This window comes from Nansenia antarctica, assembly GCF_963989245.1.
Source record: "Nansenia antarctica genome assembly, chromosome: 2".
Classification (NCBI taxonomy): Eukaryota; Metazoa; Chordata; class Actinopteri; order Argentiniformes; family Microstomatidae; genus Nansenia; species Nansenia antarctica.
The window spans coordinates 26,912,079-26,922,078 of NC_137675.1; the positions used below are offsets into that span (position 1 = coordinate 26,912,079).

Here is a 10,000-nt window from a genome sequence, read left to right on the forward strand (position 1 = left end):
CTGGATTCTGATTGGCTAGCAACAGTTGATCTTGTTTATGGGACTATATTCTGTGGCGGAAGGATATATGTATTCTGAAACGATTAATGATTGTAAATACATGAATTTAATGTTACAACTGTGTATTTATTTTTTGGATTACGTGGTGGCTGTTGTAGAAAAGCAATTTACCATTCGAGGGTGGGGGTTGTGGAGACAACCCTGTACCAGTGGTAAATGAGTCCACACCCCCCTTCCTCTCATGGTAAATTGCTTCCTTCTTGCATGCAGCTCTATTTTGTACTATTTGGAGATTTTTCTCAGAGAAATTTGGTCATAGGTGAGGATGGAGTACAAACTCTCTAACTCTAAAATAAAGTCAGGTGAATGAATTAGGTCAATGAAATAGTTCCAAAAGTGCAAACCGAAACTCCTTGCCAAAAAAAGCATCCCTTCGAAAAGTTGTGTGGATAAAGCCTTTTCATCCTGAAGACTGGTTCAGCGTCCACTGTCTTGGCTGCAGTTAAGCCTATAGTCTCAGATGTGAACATTTGTAAATGTATGTGGTACACATAGGATGATTGGCTTGGTGTCCTGCTCTGGGCAAACTGCCCATGTTAGATATCCTTAACAGGACAGATGAGAGCTGGATCATTGGGGAGGATTTGGACGACTGCCAAGTGCCGTCACTCACACACTGACTCACCCACTTTATGTCTTCTCATATCGGACAAGTCGCCAACCAAGCCAAAACATTGCAATGCAATGGATTCGGCGAGTATTCCCCACTACTTTACACTAACTAGGTAGTAGTTGGGGATTACTCACCAAATCCATTGCATTGCAATATCTTGGCTTGAGTAGCGAGTGTGTCATTGATTTTCAACAACATTGAAATGTATTGACATTTTTCGGAATTAAAGTCAGAACATTTGGTCGGTTGCCGACTTCTTCCTGGTTTCACCAGCTGCTGTCACATATGGCTCTTAGATTTAGGTCTGATAGTAAATTCCTCTGTTTCTTTGGACCAAAGATGATCATCCCTGTCTTGTCTGAGTTGAGGAGTAGAACTTTCACCACCATCTGGTTTTTTATGTCAAGTGAATGTGAAGTGTGTGTGTGTGTGTGTGTGTCTAATATTGCAGTTGTAGTGTGTATGTGTAGTTTGTGTAGTACACTCTTTGAAACAAACGTTCTAATGAGTACCAAAAAGGGGGTCGTCATTTGTCCCTGTAGGGGAACCTTTTTGGTGCAGTGTAGAACCTTTTTTGGGTCCCATGTTGAAACGTTCCGCAAAGATAGATAGATACTTTATTGATCCCTGAGGGGAAATTAAGGTGTAACAGCAGCTCACACCACAAACAACAACAACAAAATAAAGTGACAATTGAATAATAGAATAACGTTTAAATAAAAACTAAAGATGAAAATAAAAAATAGACATAAATAGACATCAAATCAAATCAAATTTTATTTGTATAGCGCATTTCTTACAAGATGCAACTCAATGCGCTTCACATAATAAACATTCTCAGTCAATAAATCAATCAATCAATCAATACTGACAGAGCCGCAAGCAGGCAAAAGTAAAAACCTGTACACTATGTAGCCAGGAAAATTCCCTTGCAGCCCTCTACACATAGAGCGACTACTAGCCAGTTTGCCTACCAGCACCCAGCGGTGGGCCCCCACCCCCCCCCCCCCAGGGAGCCCCCGCCGCCCCACACACCCAGCCCGCCCCACCACCAGCACACCCAGCCCAGCCAAGCAAGCACAGACCATAAAAGGCCCCGCACAAGGACGGCCAAGCAGGTGCCCCGGCGGCGGAACAGACCAGGCACACGGGGCAGCCGGGGGCCCCCAAGGGGAGGCCCAAGGACCACCGGCGCAAAGCAAGCAAGGGCGAAAAACCTGTACACCATGTATCCAGGAAAAGTTCCTTGCATATTATCGGCGTACACACTGTCCATACATTTAGTGTTATATCTGCATCGTTCTGCATCCAGCATGGGCACAGGTCCTGCCAAAAGAGAATCTCAAGCGCAGTTATGATGCAACAACACAATAAAGATGACAGCAATACAACCTGATGGTGGTCCAGGTACATCCTGGTACCGGTTCTGGTACTGCTCTAGGTGCTACTGGGAGCTGACAGTGCCTCATCAGCACCCAGGTCCATTTTCCTGTCAACACAAATCTCAAAACACGAGTATGGTGTAATTGCCTAGTGATCCTAGTTCTATAATGTCCAATGTCTCCCTTAGTAACAAAAGGCGACATTGAATAAGTAGGTTTTGAGGTCTCGCTTAAAAATGTCCTGAGTTTTAGACAACCTCAGGCCCTCAGGTAGGGTGTTCCACAGTCTAGGAGCATATATGCTAAAAGCTGATCCTCCAAATCTCTTAGTCCTAGCCTCTGGCACTATTAGAAGTTCTGTGCCACTAGACCTTAGGGGTCTAGCTGGTGTGTATCTTATGAGCATGTCCACCATGTAATTGGGCGCATCGCAGTGGAGTGATTTATAGACTAGTAAAAGGATCTTAAAGTCTATTCTATAACTGACAGGGAGCCAGTGTAGTGATCTCAAGACAGGTGTGATGTGCGCTCTTCGTTTGGTCCTAGTAAGGACACGAGCAGCAGCATTCTGAACCATTTGTAGTCTATTAATCATTTTTTTGGGGAGACCTGTCAGGAGAGCATTACAGTAATCTAGCCTACTAGTAACAAACGCATGCATTAATTTTTCGGTGTCTGCCTGGGAGAGAAATGATTGTACCTTAGTGATGTTTTTTAAATGGTAGAAGGATGTTTTAATAGTATTATTAATATGAGTTTCAAAATGTAGATCTGGGTCAATTATGACACCAAGATTCCTTGCCTGACACTTAGTGTTAAGAGCTAGTGTTTTCAAGTGTGCAGATAATTTCTCTCTCCCAGTTTTCTCGCCAATGATCAATACCTCTGTTTTTTCTTGATTGAGTTGGAGAAAATGTTGTGTCATCCAAATATTAATATCAGCAATACAATCTATCAGGTGGTCGATCATCTCGTAGTCGTTGGGAGTTACTGAGATATAAAGCTGAGTGTCGTCAGCATAGCTATGGTAGTTAACACTATGCCTCTTGATAACAGAACTGAGGGGTAGCATGTATAGGCTAAAAAGCAACGGTCCTAAAATGGACCCCTGGGGAACTCCACAGGTTGCGCTATAATTTTTTGACTTATGGTCACCAAGGGCTACAAAGTAGTCTCGGTCAGCCAGGTAAGTCCTGAACCAGTTTAAGACCGGACCTGAGAGGCCAACCCAGTTTTCAAGTCTCTCAATAAGTATGGAATGGTCTACCGTATCAAAGGCTGCACTTAAGTCTAAGAGTACAAGAATCGAGAGTTTTTTCGAGTCTGCATTTATCCTAAGGTCATTAGTTACCTTAAGCAAAGCGGTTTCTGTGCTGTGGTATGATCGGAAACCTGACTGAAGTGGGTCATACCTATTATTTAAGACTAAGAATTCATGAAGCTGTTTGTACGCTGCCTTTTCTAAAATGTTGCTTAGAAAAGTGAGATTGGATATTGGTCTACAGTTTTTTGGATCAGAAGGATCTAGGTTACTTTTCTTCAGGGTGGGTCTAACCAGGGCAGTTTTAAGCGCCGCTGGAAATATCCCTTTAAGTAGGGAGTGATTTACAATGCCTAGTATGTCATCAGACACAGATTCAAACATTTCCTTAAAAAAGGTGGTAGGAATAGGGTCAAGAGGACACGTAGACGGTTTAAGCTGTGACACAATTTTGCCTAATGTTTCAGTGCTAATCATGGTGAACATGCTCATAGTCATGTTCTGTGGTGGCGGATCTACAGTGTTACACAAACCTAGTCTTTCCTGAGTAATACACATTCTAATATTTGTTATCTTATCCCTGAAGTGGGCTGCAAATTCCTCGCATTTGGTGACAGAGGCTGCGCCGTCTAGTGTTCTAGGAGCAGGGTTTACAAGGCAATCAATTGTCGAGAACAAGACCCTGGGGTTATTCTTGTTTGTAGATATTATATTTGAGAAGTGATTTTTCCTAGCATTTCGCATTGCCAAGTTAAAGGCAGATAGATGTTCTTTAAAAATATTCTGATCAACCTGTAATTTGCTCTTTCTCCATCTGCGCTCAGCTTTCCTACATGTTCTCTTAAGGAGATTTATTTCACTGTTACGCCATGGTGCTCTCCTCTTGGCTCCAACCTTTTTTAGTTTGGTAGGTGCCAGGGAGTTTGCACCATATTTTTGCACATTTGTACATACCTCTTTTTTTGATATAACCTCTAATTTATACATCTGTATACTGTACATACCTTACTGCTATCCATTTCTTTAACTACCATACTTGCCATACTGTACCCATCACTTCTCACTATCATGTTTTACATCAGTGTTTGCACTATTTCAGGTTAGATGCTAAACTCAGCTGCATTTCGTTGTCTGGCTAATACCTGATATTGAGACCTCAAGACCCTTTGTAATCACACGATCAAGAGTATGGCCATGATTGTGAGTGGGTTCATTGACATGTTGGATAAAATCCATAGATTTCAAGAGGTCAATAAAATCCCTAGCCCTCAAGTCAGCCTCATTATCAACATGAAAATTAAAATCTCCAGTGATAATAATCTTATCATAGTTGGGATGGATAATGGATAGGAACTCAGAGAAGTCAGGTAGGAAGGTAGGGGCTGGTTTCGGCGGCCTGTATACAGTTACCGTTAGAATAGGTGGTTGGCATGCCATAACTGTGGCATGATATTCAAAGGAGGAGAATATATCAAAGGATATGCTCTTGCAATTTAGATTATTTGAAGCTTTTTTTATTTGAACCTATGGTAGCTGTTCCTCCCCCCTTTTTTCCATTTCTGATTGATTGGAAAAAACTGTAGTTGGGGGGAGATGCCTCAATAAGGGCTGCTGCTCCATTTGTATCTAGCCAGGTTTCTGTGAGAAGCATACAGTCGAGTTTTCTATCACAAATTAGCTCATTTATGATAAATGTTTTTTTGTTCGATAGGGACCTGATATTCAAAATTGCCATGGAGATGTCATTTTGACACTGGGACTGACTCGAGGGAATACTTAATGAAATGGGTACTATGTTTCTCATATTTGCGCCATGTATTACCTTATTTGTGGTGGTGGGAGTCCGGTGGGAGACAATAGTCTGGATGGCATGTTTGGTGTTAGAGGAATGGATCGGACTCATCCCACATCAGGTTCGACTGGGCACCGTGGACATCTGAAACATAATATGCAGTAACAACAGTCTGGTATGATTTAACACTAGAACAGCCATGAGGGGTCATAGATATGTGCATTCTACCACCCTGTATCCTTACATTTTAAAAATCACTTCAGGATAAGCTAGTATAAAGCTATTTTGCCATTTTTCTGTGTAGGAAGCAGGCTAATTTACAAGCGGCCAACTAGTGGTCGTTGTGTGTAAATAGCAGCTTGAGCATTGTAAAGAGGGGGTCATTTTAGGGGCTCTTTTAGTAGGTAAAAAAGGCACGGCTGTTGACTCTGATCACCCAGAGTGGTCTAAGTGCTGTGTTGGGGACTGAAACCAGACCGAAGGGTCTCATACTGTAGATGTTATTCTGTTATTCAGAAACATCAAGCTGTGAGCTGCTTGGCTGCTGCATTCTCATGTATTTTAGAGAGGAACAGCAGGTTGGATATAGGCATGTTTTTAAGAGTTTATTGATCCAGGTTTGGTTTCTTCAATAGAGTCTTGATAATAATAATAATAATAATAATAATAATAATTGCTACCTTAAGAGAACTAAACCACACAGCCAGAAGAGAGATAATGATTTACAATATCTAGTAGTAGGCACCTAATCGTTTTGCACTAAGGAGCGCGATGGGAGATCTTTTCTGCCAATAAGACTGTACAACTCCTCCTCCGGCAGGCTCCATCGTCGTAGTACTGTCTGATTATTATGATGATCATAGCAGCAGCAGTAGTAGTAGGTACAGTGATAGTAGTAGTAGTAGTAGTAGTAGTAGTAGTAGTAGTAGTAGTAGTAGTAGTAATAGTAGTAGTAGTAGTAGTAGTAGTAGTAGTAGTAGTAGTAGTAGTACTACTAGTAGTAGTGCAGTAGTAGTAGTAGTAGTAGTAGTAGCAGTGATAGTAGTAGTAGTAGTAGTACTAGTAGTAGTATTACAGTGATAGTAGCAGTGATAGTAGTAGTAGTAGCAGTGATAGTAGTAGTAGTAGCAGTGATAGTAGTAGTAGTAGTAGTAGTAATAGTAGTAGTAGTACAGTGATAGTACTAGTAGTAGTAGTAGTAGTAGTAGTAGTAGTAGCAGTGATAGTAGTAGTAGTACTACTAGTAGTAGTGATAGTACTAGTAGTAGTAGTAGCAGTGATAGTACTAGTAGTAGTAGCCATTTGGTCTTCACAGAGATATTACACCCATTCACACCCACATCTGGCCTAATCTGTCCTGTAATGAATGACGTTAAAGAGGTCATTAAAGAGGACCTTATGAGCGGTTGGAATATTAAACGGGGGAGGGGATAATATTCATGACATTTGCCTCGGGAATGAGCTGTCAGCGGCACACCAGGCGGTAGACAATGTGTCTACACGTTTAATTCAATATGTCGGCATACGACTTGAAAAGGGTCCTTTTTCGAAACACTTGCCGGCGTCTCTCTAGGTGGATAATGATGAAAATTACAGCGAGACAACCGTTGCTCACTTCCGAGACAGCTGAAAGGGTTGCGTGTCAATCTGTTTTGAGTGGAGTGTCATTTTACAAAAGAATGAGTGCTTATGAGGGGACTTAGCTGCACTTACTGGTAATGGCAAACAGTGGCTTGGTGGTCATGCATAATAGGATGAGAAGGCCAGGGAGCTGCGTGTGTGTGTGTGTGGGTGGGTCGGATTAGTAAACATAAAGATGCATGACATGACATTTCAGTGACCAACCTATCATGTTTTTGTGCATGGATGTTATTATGTGTTAAGTCATACGTCTGATAGATGCTGTTGTAAAATGTATTTCGGTACAATCTTAGGCAATAGTCATTTCCTGGAGTGCAGTAGGCATGTGTGTGTGTGTGTGTGTGTGTGTGTGTGTGTGTGTGTTTGTGTGTTTGTGTGTGTGTGTGTGTTTTTGTGTAATTGCAGCAATCACGCTTTGTCCACCCACTCACCCTTTCTCCCACAGGCAGATATTGACATAGTGTGTGTGTGTGTGTGTGTGTGTGTGTGTGTGTGTGTGTGTGTGTGTGTGCCTGTGCGTGTGCCTGTGCGTCTGTGCATGTGTTTGCCTGTGTGTTATCGAGCCCTGGTGTGTAGACACAGGCGGAGACCTGTCATCGTGATGGGGTTCTTATCCGTAATCAGGAAATCAGGAAATGGCTCTCACAGTGTGAAATGTCTCTCTGAGTCACTGAATTCCGGCGAAGTCGTTTTAATAACAACATCTTAACCCATGGAATATCGAAATCACGCTGTAGCCTATTTAGATGATTGATCTCTAACCTAAATAGCCAATATTTATGAAACCTCTATTTCTGACGTAATTGTTTCTAGGGTCATTGCATATCAAATCAATAAAATAAAACACACTGTATAGACCTTTTTTTTGTTGTTGTTGCAAAGGCCAGTGGGCAATTGATGTCATATGGAAAGAGCTTAAATCATTTAAATGGAACATTAGTGTGCCTTAGTCAATTTTGCGTGTGTTATTGGGTAGTAGTAGTGATGGTCTACTCTAGTGGATAGTGAGTTGGACTTGTGATCGGAAGGTTGTGAGTTCAAATCCCGCCTGAAACCACACCACTACTAGTGTGCCCTTGAGTAAGGCACTTAGCCCTCAGTTACTCCAGGGGGAATGTCCCTGTAATTCGTAATTGTAAGTCGCTTCTGTAATTCGTAATTGTAAGTCGCTTTGGATTAAAAGCGTCTGCTAAATGGCAAAATTATTACAATTATTATTGTTTAAAATGACCTCTGTTGTGTGTGCTATTCCTGTCTTATTCCTCATAGCACGTTTTGGAAACGCTTGCCATCCTACCCCATTGAGATTCCAAGGTTGATAGGGAAGCTGGATTTTTAACGCCAAGGCCCAACAATACAGAACTAGGTCACAGCCTGCCAACCATGACATATAGGCCTGCACAGAGCCGGATCACATAATGAGACTGGGAGCAGGTGTTAGGGTCTCTCTCCCCCCCACCCCCACCCCCGCCCTTCCTGCCCTCTCCACGATCATCCCTCCATCCTCCCATTGGCCCCCCCCCCGGAATGGTGTCTGTGGCACGCAGTCACGCACTCTGACTCACTCACCCGTCACCCCTAAGTGAGGTCACTTCCTGCCTGTGGCTTTCATGATGTAACTAATGTGGGCCAGGGATCAGACTAACCGTCAACGATGATGTCACCCCCCCATTGAGAGTGACCGTGAATGCACTCTGATTCATTCACTCTGAAATGCACCCCCCCACACACACACACACCCCCCCACACCCACCCCCCCCACTGTATGACCTCGTTGTCGACTCCCCCCATCCATCCACCCTCCCTCCCACCCCACCCTACCCCTTTGTGGATAGGTGTAAGAGACACTTAATCTAGCCTTTTTGATTGGCTGCCACCCTATCCTATCAGATGTTAGAGAGCAAGTCACCCCAGGGCAGGGGGAGGAGTGTTGGTGTTACACAAGGTGACTAGGAACACACAGTCACATTCTCCACTAGTTGGCGCTGTGGTCCTGTGCATTGGCTCGACTGGCTATCCAAGACTTTTGGTAACACTGGTGGTGATTGTTTAAATTTCTGATGGAATACAATAGAAAACAGAATAGAATCAAATAAAATGGAATATAATGTTAATCACAGAATTTGGTTGCAATGAATTACAGTTAAAGGCAAGGCAAGTTTATTTGTATAGCACATTTCATACAACAGGGGCAATTCAAAGTGCTTTACATTAAAACATTTACTTCACTTACTGTGCTATGGTTTTAGGATGCAAAACTCTCATCAGGGCATGCAGATGAGCTACTAAAACTGTCGACTCTTCAAAAATTACTTTGTAACTACGTTGTGTTGATGGAGAATGCCGCGCCAGGCAACCGCCAAGTGATATTACATCAGTAATAGTCTGTGTCTGGATTTTTATAACCAAAGGTTTTTTTTTTGTCCGTAGAGAGAATGCGTCAAACCCAGCGGAGCAGGGCTGAAAGCATTGTGAAAGCAATTATACCACAGATTTTAAGAATACTTCACAGGATCTGTGTTTGTCAGCTTCATTCATATTCATATCTTATTCCCTCGAGTCGGGAAGAAGAGTTCTGCTTTGGGAATTTGTCCCTGAGTCACAATGATGGGAACAGATAAACAGAAGACAAACTGTTTTATCGGTGGAATAACTCAATAAAGTCCCCCCCTTTTACTGCCTCACAATTGAAACAACCGGTAACGTACCTGCGATCGTGTTATGGGAGAAGGCAGCCCACTACCCGTCAACATGGAGAGTGTTTCTGTCTTTGAGATCAATCCTGATGGATCATAATCACGTTAGTTCTGGCTTGTCAGTCCCAATGTCATAAACATGGCGGCCATCTTGGAGACGACCGGCTCCACTCAGCAGAGTGGGTGTAGAGTGTCACCACCAACGCAGGGTTCAGGGAGGGAGGCTGGATTTAGAATTTTAGAATGTTTAGACTGTGTTTAGACTTTAGACTTTTGTTGGTTGTTTTTATAGTAGATTGGGGGTTATAAAGACAGTCAGAACTTGTTTGTGTGAGAACTTCTTTGAGAACTGTAGGTAGTTCACAGTATACCCCTTCAACTCAGGGACAATGCACGTCATTCATAATATACTGTATGTCTGAGGCTTATGTACGGATTACAGTATTTACATATTAACAGTAATAACCTGTAACTAACCTGATATCTCCTTTTTCATCCCCCTCTCCCTCTCTCTCTCCCTCTCTCTCTCTCTCTCTCTCTCTCTCCCTCTCTCTC

General features: G+C 42.6%; 1 protein-coding gene across 1 annotated transcript in view; it reads left to right on the forward strand.

Annotated features, from left to right (window-relative positions):
• LOC308150029 (microtubule-associated serine/threonine-protein kinase 1-like) overlaps window positions 1-10,000 on the forward strand; it is a gene marked incomplete at both ends in the record, with an annotated part of 93,067 nt that overhangs the window by 3,249 nt on the left and 79,818 nt on the right. The window lies entirely within an intron of this gene.